This window comes from Triticum urartu, chromosome 7A (genome assembly GCF_056163025.1).
Source record: "Triticum urartu cultivar PI428250 chromosome 7A, HENAU_Tu73, whole genome shotgun sequence".
Classification (NCBI taxonomy): domain Eukaryota; kingdom Viridiplantae; phylum Streptophyta; class Magnoliopsida; order Poales; family Poaceae; genus Triticum; species Triticum urartu.
In genome coordinates, this window is record NC_141879.1 from 423,240,045 (window position 1) to 423,252,460 (window position 12,416).

At 42.0% G+C, this 12,416-nt stretch overlaps 1 long non-coding RNA gene across 1 annotated transcript; it reads left to right on the forward strand.

Annotated features, from left to right (window-relative positions):
- The first annotated feature begins 7,288 nt into the window (after nt 1-7,288).
- On the forward strand, nt 7,289-10,798 carry LOC147959820 (uncharacterized). Its single transcript, XR_015612168.1, has 3 exons — nt 7,289-7,643; nt 8,792-8,863; nt 10,482-10,798. It is a non-coding gene; the product is annotated as an uncharacterized LOC147959820 (long non-coding RNA).
- Nucleotides 10,799-12,416: the final 1,618 nt, after the last annotated feature.

Here is a 12,416-nt window from a genome sequence, read left to right on the forward strand (position 1 = left end):
ATCACTTATGCCTCATATTTGTCAGTTCAGTATGACAACTTCCCTGCAATTTAAATCTCATATAGTAGACATGTATGATTTGCTACCTCATGTGCACATTTGATTGCATTTGAAGTTATATTCTTCACATATGCTCTTATTGGTAGAAAAATGTGGAATGATGATTTACCAACCATAGAAAGAAACATATTGCTACATAGTATATCAGAAAGAGGGAAAGAACCACAATAGGATAAATGCTGGTGTAAGGCGAACATGTAACATGAAGATGGTCACTCAGAACAACGTTGCAGTTTTTAAGCATACTGAACTGATAAAGGGGATGCGAGTCGAAGCTTCATCCATTTCCATACATACCTTGAATAATTTTGAATACTTCTAAATTTTTGGCTAACTTGAAAAGATGATGCATGCTATCTTAAGCACCAACCACTGGTGAAACTAAAAATAAGAACCTAAAAAATGCCTTATACAACAATATCATGTAGTAGTTTATATATACCCGAGTCATTTTGTATTAGCCAATGATCTATGGTGCCTCATCACTTCAGCCCGGACTTATCAATACAGTACTACAACTTCGCTTCAATGTAAATGCTAGGGAATACACGTATGTCCTTCTACCTCGCATGCATCACCCAAATGTAGAGGCCAGGGGTCATCCTCTTTTCTAAAAGAAAACATGTATCCATTTCAGATTCTATTTTTCACCAGTGCTCTTGTTGGTAGGAAATAATATAATGACAATTTACCAACCATAGAAAATAAAACCATTGCTACACACAGCTCCATACCATAAAAGGTAATGAACCATGTAGGACAAATGACAAAGCCAAGCTCACATGATATTTGAACATGGTCATGCAAAACGTTTGTAAGATATAACGAAAACATACTGAACCAGAAGAAAAGATGTCATTCGGAGCTGCGTACATTTCGTTGCATACCTTGATGCAATTATTTCTAATTTGAGGCTACCATGTAAACATGATGCATGCTTCAATATTATCCATACATGTAAATATAAGAAAGCTATGATATTCTCGCCGCACGATTTATTTTCTGCTATACCAAGACATTCCTTCGAGCATCTGGGCATCTGGAAGGCAATTTAGAAATTGTAAAACCATGCACCTTAAACATATGTATTAAGTATAGAGTGAATATTTTCGGGAGGACCATGGATGTCTACATGATAGGTCTAAAACTATATTCATTATGGTAGTATAAGAAAACTGTATTACAAAAATCCAGTGTGCATTGACATCTTAAAACATTGGTCAACTGCAAGATTTACAGAACCTTCTGAAATCATTGACCATGTGCATGTTGCCATTACCTATATCTATTAAAACTCTTCACGATCCTACATTCTATATAATTGGCAAATCAAAAAGTTGTTGATTTAGAAACTTATACCACAGTTTTTTGAGTTACTCATGTACTTGTTACCATGCTCATGTACATATAGAAATTATTATCTCAAATCAACATCATTTTAATGGAAACAAAACGAATCTTAGTATAATGTACAACTATTCAAAAAAATTAAATGGAACAATTATTAGAAAAAGTGCATGTCATATAAGTTGGTCAATCAAAAAGTTGCTGAATTGGAAACTTACCACAGTTTGCTCATAATTTTTGAGTTCCTCCTTCCACTATTAAAAATATTGTTGAGTTCCTCATGTAAGTGGTACAATAGTCATGTATTATTAGCTCAAATCAACATCTTGTTTGAAGCAGAATGACACATTTTTGCTATGATGAATATGTACATAAATTATGTACAATGCCATAAATATTTTTTCTTTCATACACAGTGACACATTTTTGTTGTGAAGATCATGTAAATAATTTTTTGTATCTTTGCAAATAAGATTAACCTTGATGTATAAATCCGATCAGAGTAAAGGTAGCTATGAAAGGTCATGCGTCACATCATTAGTCTAAGGCTCTAACCACTTCCATGGAGAATCTAACATCTAAACTATGCATATTTGTTTGTTCTAGAAGCCACGAAATTGAGGTACGCAGAAGATGAACAAACCTGAGAACTGATGATCCAAAGATGAGTCGGAGATCAAGCATCACATAGCCGTCAGCTGTGGTTGCTTGTAGGCTGATGTGTCTCAGACGTAAGTTGTTGTAGCTAGACCGTGGTTACATGCATCCTCTCTTGGAGGCAGCGGTGCTGGGAGATATCCTTGTGCAAGGCGAAGAAGTGGACGAAGGCCCGAATAAGCAATCTATGCCTCCCTGTCGCCGCGTCCTGCTCCTCAATATGTCACCTTAGTTATGGCCGCCTTATCCCTCATGTCGCTGATTTAGACCTGCCTTAATCTTCTTCTCCTAGGCTGATCGAGCACTGTGCTTCAGAGGCAGCCTCGCCGACAACGGGGAAGGAAGGATCAGAAGTGACGGCTATAGCACTAGGAAATTGGAAACCCTAGCAATTAATCTTCTCTATAAAACGTGTTTGGCAAGGGACGTGGAACCTGCCTCAGGGAAGAAGAGATTGATCACGTGAGAGAAGAGACCAGCTTCCATCCTTTATCGGACAACCAATTGCTTTTTGTTTGCCAATTGCCTAGTCCATATTGTTCGTGTGTTCTATGCATGCAAACATGTGGCTCTTGGTGTTTGTAGGTAGACCTGCTATATTGCTCTCGGATATGTGTAAGAGCTTTATTATTTTCCCTTTTTTCCTTCCAATTCGGACATGCATCAGTTCTTGCGTGCTTGTATTGGACTCAAACAAAACGCATCCATGTAGTCCTTCCCGTGCACGCAAGTGTTATGGTTCAATGCATCTAACGTGACAACATATAAGTTCAATACTTCTGGTACATATATTTTTACATGTTACGTAGAAACTTTAAGTAGAAACTTTAAGTCTCAGCCATTGTTATTCTAATCAAACGGTGTAAAAAATATTAACATATGTGGACAAACGTGATGGCTTGTTTTACTCTTGTTTTAATTATATAATAGATGTGGTGCTCAGTTAACGTGTGGTTCATTCGTTGTGGTGTTTAGTTAACTGTTCGGTTCAATTCTGCAATGCGATATTCAATTGTTGTGGCTGCATTCTGTTATTGTATACCATGTGAGGAATAAATTGAATTGGGCTGCACTTAATACATGAGAAACATATACAGGTGCTATATTTCCTAATTCTTAATCATGCTTGGTTTGGATAAATGGGTTTTCCATGTGGCTTGAATTAATCTGATGAATCTGCAATGTGCTTATTTATCATCAACATATTTTACTGATAGCATGCGAACCCTTACTTAACCTGATTACCAACTACCTTATATGTGTTGCAGGGAAACAATGAGAAGCACTGAGGTTTACAAGATGGTACTAACTATTATACCTTGCCTTTTTGTATTCTTTTGCCCCACTTCCAATATAGAGAAGATATTTATGCACATCCTTGTTTTCAGGCTTCACTGATGATTACCTCTCAAACCACCTCTGTGGTCAGGAGGCGAGGAAAGTTTTCATACAACACCCACGGTTCAATATTGAAGTGTTCCTGAAGAGGTTGAAGGATGGACGGTCAATCATCCACAAGCACTGGCCTAAAGTTGTAGCGACCTTCAACATGAATGAAGGCTCAATATTCGCCTTCCGCTTCAGCAGTTTTCCAGATAAGATGCATCTCTGTATGTACCATCTATGATGCTATTTTCGAAAGGTTCTAGATGTTGCATGTGAAACTTGCTGCTGGTGTAGTTGTGTAATGGGGTAGCTGAGTGTTGAAGCTATATCAAGTTGTACTCTGATGTATTTCAATTATGAAATCCTTCTTCCTTAATATGGAAATAGAATATATTATGTGCTTAATATGAATGTCAATTAGATTAGTAAATGGATTATTATTAATAGGGCCACTAGCCCGCTAATTGGGTTTTCCTATTGCAAATGGTTAATGAGAAAATACCATGGGCGATGACATCAGGCAACGCACACAGTTTCTAGGAATAAACCATGTTGGATCAATGAACAATCCCACACGGCATTATTTTTAAAACTATTTTCGTAACAAAACACTCTTTACTAAAACTAACTTAGTTGTGTCTTTATCTAAACATCCCCTAGATTTTATTTACGCGCTCTTTATTATCTTCCAAACCTATCCAACAACACCTACAAAGTATTTCTAGTTTCATACTTGTTCTAGGTAAAGCGAACATCAAGCGTGCGTAGAGTTGTATCGGTGGTCGATAGAACTTGAGGAAATATTTGTTCTGCCTTTAGCTCCTCGTTGGGTTCGACACTCTTACTTATCGAAAACTGTTGTGATCCCCTATACTTGTGGGTTATCAAGACCTTTTTCTGGCGCCGTTGCCGGGGAGTCATAGCGTGGGGTGAATATTCTTGTGTGTGCTTGTTTGCTTTATCACTAACTAATTTTTATTTGCTATTCTTAGTTGTTCTTTATCTTTAGTTATGGATATGGAACACGAAATACCAAAAAAATTGGGTTCGACACTCTTACTTATCGAAAACTGTTGCTCATGGAGATGGGGAACCTCCTAAAACCCTCGATGCTAATTATGTGAAAGATATTATGTATTACTTTAATAATCCTGAGAAAACCTCATTCAATTATGTAATGGGAGTAACGTTGGATCAACGTGAATACTTTAGGGATTACCGCTTGACACAAAAAGGGAAACTATTATGGGATCAAATTCATATATTGAATTGGTATGCTAGGCAACTATGCTTGAGATATGATTATACTTGTTGCTCTAGGATGAAGGCTCCACACCTTCCCTTTTTATGCGAATTTAATGATAATAAAACCTTAGCTTCTTATGCTAATGGTATATATGATTACTATGATGTGGAACAAATAGAAGAATTTGTTGCTTTTATGGGTGCTTATGAAATTGAATCTATGTTTAAAGAGTTTGAAGATTTTGATGATTCGGTTTATAGACCTGAAAATTTAGCTATCCTTAAATATTGCTATGAGAATTATGAATACAATTCCGATATTGATGCACTTATTGAGAAAGTCTCCGCTGTCCAAGAAGAGACTAATATTTTGCAGGAATCTATGGAAGAAGAAGTTGATCAAACTGTGAGCTCATTGGATGAAAAAGATGAGGAGGAGAGCGAAGAACAAAAGGAGGAAGAACGGATTGAGCACCCGTTCCCACCTTCTAATGAGAGTAACTCTTCAACTCATACATTGTTTAATTTCTCTTCGTGCTTATTGAAGGACGAATGCTATGATAATTGCTATGATCCCGTTGATTCTTTTGAAATATCCCTTTTTGATGATGCTTGCTATGCTTGTGGCCAAGATGCCAATATGGATTATGCTTATGAAGATGAATTTGCTATAGTTCCACATGTTAAACATGAAATTGTTGCTATTGAACCCACGCATGATAGTCCTATTATCTTTTTGAATTCTCCCGACTAAACTATATCGGAGAAGTTTGCACTTATTAAGGATTATATTGATGGGTTGTGTTTTAATATTACACATGATGATTTTGATGAATATAATATGCATGTGCTTGCTGCTCCTACTTGCAATTATTACAAGAGAGGAACTATATCTCCACCTCTCTATGTTTCCCACACGATAAAATTGCAAGAAACTGTTTACACTATGCATTGGTCTTTACTATGTGAGCAAGAATTGTTCTTTTATGACATGTCAATGCATAGGAAGAGAGTTAGACTTTGTCATTACATAATATATGTTGCTTTGTGCTCACTACTAAATTACAAATCTTTGTTAATTAAAATTGTCTTTGATATACCTTGGGATCCGGGTGGATTCACTACTTGAGCACTATATGCCTAGCTTAATGCCTTTAAAGAAAGCGCTGCCAGGGAGAGAACCCGGAAGTTTTAGAGAGTCATTTATTTCTGTTGAGTGCTTTTATATAATTTAAAAACAAAATAAAAATAAAGAGGGGAACCCAAAACTTTTCAACAAAAATAATTATCCCCTTGTACAATTCCATTGTATTATAAAAATAATGTGCCAAGGTTTGTCTTTAGGATGTTTACATTTGCTTGATGGTTTGTATGGTGCAGGACAGAAACTTTGGCTGTAGTGCGCGATTTTACATTTTTAGCTGGAACGTCAAATGATTCTGATTCTTTTTGCACTGCCTTTATATACAAATTTTTTATTTTTCCTAATTTTGGAAGAATATTTCAAGTATCAGAAGTATGGTGAATGTTCAGATTGTTACAGACTGTTCTGTTTTAGACAGATTCTGTTTTTGATGAATAGTTTGATTGTTTTGATGAAACTAACGATTTATATCAGTGGATTAAGCCATGAAAAAGTTACATTACAGTATACACAATGAAAAAACAAAATATGAATTGGTTTGCAACAGTACTTAGATTAGTGATTTGCTTTATTATACTAACGGATCTTATCGAGTTTTCTGTTAAAATTTTGTGTGGATGAAGTGTTCGATGATCGAGAAGGTCTCGATGTGAGAAGAAGGAAGAGAGGCAAGAGCTCAAGATTGGGGATGCCCGAGGCACCCCAAGTAAATATTCCATAAGACTCAAGCGTCTAAGCTTGGGGATGCCCCGGAAGGCATCCCCTTTTTCTTCAACAAATATCGGTATGTTTTCGGATTCGTTTCGTTCATGCGATATGTGCAAATCTTGGAGCGTCTTTTGCATCTAGTTTTCATTTTTCTTTTATGCACCATGTGTAACACCCCCAGTGTCATGCTACAGTAATCTACTGTTGAGGGTGCCATGTCATCACACTACTGTTGCTAATACTCACTTGATCCAAATCACTGTTCATGTTCAAACTCAAATTCAAAGTCAAAAATTCAATTTGCCAAACATGAAAACTAAAATGTTCAAAGTGTGGCAAATAATCACTGAGTAATTGTCATGTTGGAACCAACCTCTTCTAAATTCCCAAAATGCGCATGGGAATTAATTCAGTGCTCCAGCAGCATTTAAATTGGCCTTTTCAATTTCTAAAATTAATTAGGCAACTCCTTTTGACCCCAAACTTTTTATTCCATCTCAAGGTATTGTGTTAGTTTTATGTGCCAAGTTTTATTCAAAACAAAACTCATTTGGTACTAAAAGAAAATGCAAAAGAGAGCAAATAAAAGAAAAAAAGAAGTGAGGGAGAGAGAACCCCACCAAGCCCCCTGGGCCTTGTCCCATCCGTAACAACCGGCCCAACCCACCAGGCCGGCCCAACCGCGGCCTCCCCCACTCCCCATACCCCCCTCCCACACAGCCGAAGCCCTAACCGCTGCCCATTCCCCACTCGCTCTCCCCACCTATCGCTCCCTCACCCCCTCCCCCTCGATCCAGATCGAGGGGCGCCGCCTCGTGCCCCGTCACCGGTGCCCACCCCGGCGCCGCCCCACCGCCGTCCTCCTCGCCTTCCTCCACTCCTCTCCCTCTCTCTGCTGGGTCCGCGCGATCCACATCGCTCCTGACCCCACCTCGCCCCCGACACCCGCGGCGCCCCGAGGCCGACGTCGCTGCGCAGAGCCCCCGTCGCCGGACTTCCTCGTCGTCGTCGCTGTCGTCTACCTCGTCCTCTCCCTCACCGGACGCTGTCGTCCCCGTCCTCCTCGAGCACGCTGCCATAATCCCTACCCCTCGCCGTGAGCCTTGATCCCCTCCTCTCTTCCACTGTCGCACCTGCTCGTAAGGCCGTGCCCAACGCGCCCTGCATGCGCCCTGCCCCGCCCACGACCACCGCTGTCGGTCGCCTTTGTCCCACGCCCGTCGTCCCGTCGCGTCGCCGCGCGCGCGGTCCTTCCTCATGTCGCTGCCGTCCTTCCCCGGTCCACGCGGCCCCGCCGCTGCCTTCGCCTGCGCTCGCCGCGCCGTCCTGCTCTGGCCACGGCCTCGCCTAGCGCGTCCCCTCTCCCGCTTGCGCCCCGGCACCCCCACCGCCAGCGTCGGCAACGCCCCCCTTCGCCGCTGCCCCATAGAGTCCTGCCGGACGGGCAGGCGCTCGTCGCCCGGGTCCGCCTCCGGTGGTCGTCGCCCACGCCGGCCAAGCACCCACCGCGCCCCGGTGGCCTCGCCTCGCCTCCCCGGTTGGGTTCGGCCCTGCGCGGGTGTGCCCGTAACCGCACCTCTGGCGCCCGCACGCCTGCGATGGCCTTGGGCCACTGACCGGATGGGCCCAGCCCAGAACATTTAAAAAATGAATGAAAAAGAATTTAAAATAAATAAATAAATAATAAAATAATTAATTAATTAATTAACTTAATTAATCCTATTTACCTAACCTAATTAGCTAATTAACCTAATTAATTATTGTTAATTAACTAACAGTGTATGACATGCAGGACCCACACGTCAGTTTGACCCAGTCAACATCTCTATTGACTGTTGACGTCATGATGATGTCAGCAAGCACTATTCTGGATAATGTTGAATTAAATAATCAAATAAATTCTAAAAATGATTTAAATCTTTTAAAATCAATATAAAATAAACCGTAGCTTGGATGGAAAAACTTTGTACATGAAAGTTGCTCAGAACGACAAGACGAACCCGGATACACAACCCGTGCATACACCACACGTCCCTAGCAAAGCAAACCTGCAACCGACCTCCTCCGTTTCATCTGTCCGAAAACGCCTAACTCCAGGAAAACTTTCCCGGATGTTTTCCCCCTTCGCCAGTATCGCCTAGTACTGCGTTAGGTCACCCCTGGCACCGTGTTTTGCCTTGTTATATTTTGTGATGCTTGTTTGCCCCATATTTACTGTTTCTCCCCCCTCTTCTTCTCCGGTAGACCTCGAGACCGACGTTGATGCGACTGAGTACGACTACATCCCCGACCACCCCTCCTTGCCAGAGCAACTAGGCAAGCAAACCTCCCCTTGAGCATTCCGATATCGCCCATTTCTTTCCCTCTCATGCTTGCATTAGAACTGCTACTGCTTTCTGTATGATCCTACTCTGATGCATAGCCTGTTGTTGTTACCTGCTTTCATACCTTACCTGCTTATCCTAAACTGCTTAGTATAGGTTGGTTAGTGATCTATCAGTGACCCCCACCTTGTCCTTGTTGCCCCTGTTTCATCATCGAAGACCCGATCAACGGGATTGATGCCTAGGCCCCGACACCGCACATCACCCCCTAGTTGTATGACTCAGCAGAGTTACCATCGAGTGCCGAGGGTGGAACCTCATACATCACTCCTGAGGGTGGAACCTCATATCCGGTAGTGGTCATCGAGGGTGATTTCCTCCTTAACCACTTCTGTTACGGCTCTGTCGTGCAACCCGTCAAATGTGAACCTCAAGGGTGGATCCTCTTACGTTCACCTTGATGATAACATCGAGTGGGATTCACCGGGGGTGATTCCTCGGGTTTTCCCCTTGGTGTTAGACACACAGTTACTATGGTTACTATAACTTTACACTGAGCCATGTTACTAAAGACGGGTCGGCCCTGAGGGGTACCTGCGCGAGCTTAATAGCGAGTGATGTGGAGTCGAGTTGACCTGGAAGGTGCCCGTGAGATACTTACGAGGCGTGGCCGGGCATTCTTAGCCCTTGCCGCAAGTACTCGAGACGGGGCAACGGGGTCACATCTTTCATGAGTCTCTGCTTGTTACCGCGTGCTCCTAATCCACTATGATTTGGATATTTGATCCGAGGGGCCTCTGGCCTCATAGCACTAACCATCACGTGGGCATAGTATGGGCGTTCTGTGTCGTATACATTAGCCGAAGCTTAATAGACGTCAGCGACTAAGCGGCGCGTGCCGGGTTGGACTGGTAAGCACCTACCTTTTTGAAGGAGGTACCTAGGTCTGCTCACCGGCCGCCCACGCAACGTGCAGGAGTTCCTAGGGCGATGGCCCAAGACCCCTGGGGCATAGGTTTAGTCCAGTGTGCTGGCCTCTCTATTAAGCCTAGGTCGGGTTGCGGCGTATTGTTTGGCCGAGGCTGGGCATGACCCAGGAAAGTGTGTCCAGCCAGAGTTAATCGAGCATGGTGGGTAAGTTGGTGCACCCCTGCAGGGAAGAAAACATCTATTGATAGCCTGTCCTACGGTAACGGACACTTGGAGTTGTATCCCGATCGATACAACTAGAACCGGATACTTGAGATGAGAAATGGATATGAGACATGGTTATGATGAATGGATACTATGGCTCTGGGATTGCTTTCTCGCAGGGAGTCGAGAAAGGATCTCTGGCCGAGGTTGATAACACTACTGCTACTTTACTTTATGCTACTCTACTCCCTCCTGTTGCTGCAAGATGGTGGTTTTCCAGAAGATGCTAGTCTTTGATAGGCTAGGCTTTCCCCTTCCCTTCTGGCATTCTGCAGTTTAGTCCACAGATACAACCCATTCCTTTGATACAGATGCATACTTAGTTTAGATCTGATGTAAGTCCTGCGAGTACTTTGGATGAGTACTCACGGCTGCTTTGTTACCTCTTTTCCCCCATACCCAATTGTTGCGACCAGATGACGGATCTCAGGAGCCAGATGACACCACTGATGACTACTGCTACCCCGAGGGTGCCTACTACTATGTGACGGCCGCTGACGACTTGGAGTAGTTAGGAGGCTCCCAGGCAGGAGGCCTTGCCTTTTCGATCAATGTTGCTTTTGTGCTAGCCTTCTTAAGGCAAATCTTGTCTAACTTATGTGTGTACTCAGATATTGTTGCTTCCGCTGACTCTTGTGTATTCGAGCTTATGTATTCGAGCCCTCGAGGCCCCTGGCTTGTAATATAAAGCTTGTATTATTTTAATTTGTGTCTAGAGTTGTGTTGTGATATATTCCCGTGAGTCCTTGATTTTAATCGTACACATTTGCGTGTATGATTAGTGTACGGTCAAATCGAGGGCGTCACACCATGCTGGTATGAGATAGTCCCTGGTTGGTTTATAGAATGCTCTTTGCACTTCACTTATATCTTTTGAGTACGGTTTTATAGAATGCTTCATGTGCTTCACTTATATCATTTGAAGTTTGGATTGCCTGTTTCTCTTTAAATAGAAAACCGCCATTTATAGAATGCTCTTTTGCTTCACTTATATTTGTTAGAGCGTGGGCATATCTTTTGTAGAAAGAATTAAACTCTCTTGCTTCACTTATATCTATTTAGAGAGATGACAGGAACTGGTCATTCACATGGTTAGTCATAAAATCCTACATAAAACTTGTAGATCCCTGAATATGATATGTTTGATTCCTTGCAATAGTTTTGCGATATAAAGATGGTGATATTAGAGTCATGCTAGTGGGTAGTTGTGGATTGTAGAAATACTTTTATTGAAGTTTGTGATTCTCGTAGCATGCATGTATGGTGAACCGTTATGTGAGGAAGTCGGAGCATGATTTATTTATTGATTGTCTTCCTTATGAGTGGCGGTCGGGGACGAGCGAGGGTCTTTTCCTACCAATCTATCCCCCTAGGAGCGTGCATGTAGTACTTTGTTTCGATGACTAATAGATTTTTGCAATAAGTATGTGAGTTCTTTATGACTAATGTTGAGTCCATGGATTATACGCACTCTCACCCTTCCACCATTGCTAGCCTCTCTAGTACCGCGCAACTTTCGCGTTACCATAAACCCACCATATACCTTCCTCAAAACAGCCACCATACCTACCTATCATGGCATTTCCATAGCCATTCCGAGATATATTGCCATGAAACTTCCATCATCATCATATACATGACTTGAGCATCATTGTCATATTGCTTTGCATGATCGTAAGATAGCTAGCATGATGTTTTCATGGCTTGTCCGTTTTTTGATGTCATTGCTATGCTAGATCATTGCACATCCCGATACACTGCCGGAGGCATTCATATGGAGTCATATCTTTGCTCTAGATATCGAGTTGTAATATCGAGTTGTAAGTAAATAAAAGTGTGATGATCATCATTATTAGGGCATTGCCCCAGTGAGGAAAGGATGATGGAGACTATGATTCCCCCACAAGTCGGGATGAGACTCCGGATGAAAAAAAAAGAGAAAGGCCAAAAAAAAGAGAAGGCCCAAAAAAATAAAAAAATGAGAGAAAAAGAGAGAAGGGGCAATGTTACTATCTTTTTACCACACTTGTGCTTCAAATTAGCACCATGTTCTTCATATAGAGAGTCTCTTGAGTTATCACTTTCATATACTAGTGGGAATTTTGATTATAGAACTTGGCTTGTATATTCCGATGATGGGCTTCCTCAAATGCCCGAGGTCTTCATGAGCAAGCAAGTTGGATGCACACCCACTTAGTTTCAGTTTGAGCTTTCATACACTTATAGCTCTAGTGCATCCGTTGCATGGCAATCCCTACTCACTCACATTGATATATATTGATGGGCATCTCCATAGCCCGTTGATACGCCTAGTTGATGTGAGACTATCTTCTCCTTTTTGTCTTCTCCAC